This window comes from Budorcas taxicolor, chromosome 8 (genome assembly GCF_023091745.1).
Source record: "Budorcas taxicolor isolate Tak-1 chromosome 8, Takin1.1, whole genome shotgun sequence".
Lineage (NCBI taxonomy): Eukaryota > Metazoa > Chordata > Mammalia > Artiodactyla > Bovidae > Budorcas > Budorcas taxicolor.
The window spans coordinates 5,827,096-5,829,633 of NC_068917.1; the positions used below are offsets into that span (position 1 = coordinate 5,827,096).

Consider the following 2,538-nt stretch of genomic DNA (forward strand, 5'->3'; position numbering starts at 1 on the left):
AATGTCTTGAGGTTAATTTGTGTTTTTATTTGTCAGTATAATTTAACTATAGTGCCCTGCAAACTTTTTATTTTTAAAAATACATTTTATATCACAGTCTAACAAACATATACACATATAAGATATATACATATATAAAGGTGAAGCAAAAGTTTTACCAAAACATCTACCATTAGAGTTAATTTTTTTTTTAGAACTTAAAAAAAAAAAAGTTTTAGGTTTACAACACATTGACAGAAAGCTACAGAAATTCCCCATAGACCCCCTCCCCTCACACGCATGCCATTATCAACAGAATGGTACCTTTTAAAAAAAAACAAAAACAAGGGTGAACTACACTGATACACTGTAATCACCAAGGTCCCCAGTTCATCTTAGAGTTCACTTTAATAAAGTGAGTAGTGCTGTAGCTTCTATAGATTTGGACAAAACTATAATGATGTATATCCCTCATCATAATGCTATTCAAAGTATTTTCACTGCTCACAGAAATAACTTCTGTACTTTCTATATTCATCTCCCCACAAACTCCTGGCAATCACTGATCTTTTTATTGTTTCCATAGTTTTGCATCTTCCAGAATGCCATATAGTTGAAATCTATTTTTCTTTTTTGTTCTTTCTTCTTGAAAAGAGAGGTTCAAAGCCTTTCTAAGATCACTTATGGCCCTCCCACACATGGACCAGACAGGCTCTAGGTGACAAGGACCCCCAACCAAATACTGCAGCTTTTCTTCCAGTACCGAGCCCTGTCCCACTGTCCTGCCCAGCAGTCACATGAAGGGGGTGGAGGTGGGGGACACATGATGGATGTTTGTAGGAAGGCCACACCTTTTGTGCCCTTTGTAAACAATGAATACAGATTCCCGTCTGGTGTGTTGTAAGCAGAGAAGCCATTTTTTCAGGGCCTTGCTCTGAGCATACCCCATATAATATTAATATAACATTAACTGAATGAAGATTCCATATACAGATTTGCTACCCCACACAAATATTTTGTTTGTTCTCCCAACACATTTGCCTCTTATTTAGATTAAATAAGTCATTTATTTATTTTTTTGTGAGTATTTTGTGTTTATCCAGAGTGGAGTTGTTGTATAGTGTCATATACTATTTCATTCTCTTCCTTGTACAAGTTATTGTTTTCCTTGCAGGTCAATAGTTGATCCCTTTTGTTGTTTTCTTAAGAGCCTATTCCGAAACTGTCGGAGATGTAAAGACCTTCTCAATGTAATTGAATAAATCAAGTAAGGTTTGAGTTTAAGTTCCTTGGAAATAGAGCTGGTAAAGGGGTGTGGATGCATGGGTTTTACTGAGTCAGCACACACAGGAGAAGAGTGGGGGAAGCACTGGTCTGGGACAGGAAGTAAGCAGGGCGTTTTCTCTCATGGGGGTTTTCCTTTTGTTTGCCCCCAAGGGCAGAGTTACCTCTGAGCACTGTGGGCAGCCCAGGTGGCTCAGTGGGTAAAGAATCCACCTGCAATGCAGGAGACACAGAAGATGTGGGTTCAATCCCTGGGTCAGGAAGATCCCCTGGAAGAGGAAATGGCAACCCACTCCAGTATTCTTGCCTGAGAGATCCCACGGACAGACCTGGACACAACTGAAGTGACTGAGCATGGACTGTGGGCAGTGGGATGAAGCCTCTAATCTCCAGGACCTGATGGCTCCCTCTTGGAGCAGGACAGAAGAAGGGATGGATGAGTGTCCTCAGCCTCCACCAGCTGGAGGATGGGTGCATTGGCCTAGTTAAGTGGGCTGGGGCAGGTCCAGAGCATCCAATGTAGGGAACATCTCAGCATCTCCCTCCCCCCACCCCCAACCCCCAGCCCCATCCTTCTCTTCCTCCTCTTTCCCTCCCTCTCCTCCCCTCCCCATCCCCATCCTTCCCTCCATCTGTCTGTCTTGGGGCCATTGTTCCTGGGTGCCCACATGAAAGGATCCACAGGTTTTCTCTTGAAGCAGCCAGATTCTCTAGAGAGTAACCCCATTTCTTGCCTGAGGTATAGATTCCTTCTTCCCATATTCTTGGACCCTACAAAGGGGATGGTCTAATGAATGGACCATATTTTGCGGCACAGAAGCTCTCACCTCTTCCATATTTGTTCCACTCTTCTGCAACTGTGTGTGAATTAAGTCCAGTCCTCTGCCAGGCAGCAAGGGGGCTATAAAGGGGTAGAAATTCTGGGATTAAATTTCTTCTTAAGTAGACTTCCAACCAGTGCTTCTGCTTTTAGTCCCTTCTCTGTATCTCTGCCTTGAAAAGTAACTGCTTGCCCAACCTGAACCATTCCAGGTTCTGTGAGAAAAAAGCTTTATCTTTCTCCCTCTTCCTCTGGATGGCTGTCTTAGCTTTTCCTTTCCCCCCTGTGCTTAGTAAGCTGAAATGTGTCCTGCTTTCCAGCTGTAAACTTTCCCTTGACACCATACCTGCTGTCTTTAGGGTTCATTCGCATTCTTCCTCATTACTCTAATTACAGTCAATTTTAGGGGACAAATTTACATTCAATCACCATGCTAAAATAAAACACTGTCATTT

The 2,538-nt window shown here is 42.6% G+C and overlaps 1 non-coding gene across 1 annotated transcript; it reads right to left on the reverse strand.

Moving 5' to 3' along the window:
* Positions 1 to 796: 796 nt before the first annotated feature.
* On the reverse strand, positions 797 to 926 carry LOC128052904 (small nucleolar RNA SNORA11). The gene has a single exon (XR_008199864.1). It is a non-coding gene; the product is annotated as a small nucleolar RNA SNORA11 (small nucleolar RNA).
* Between the last annotated feature and the right edge of the window lie 1,612 nt (positions 927 to 2,538).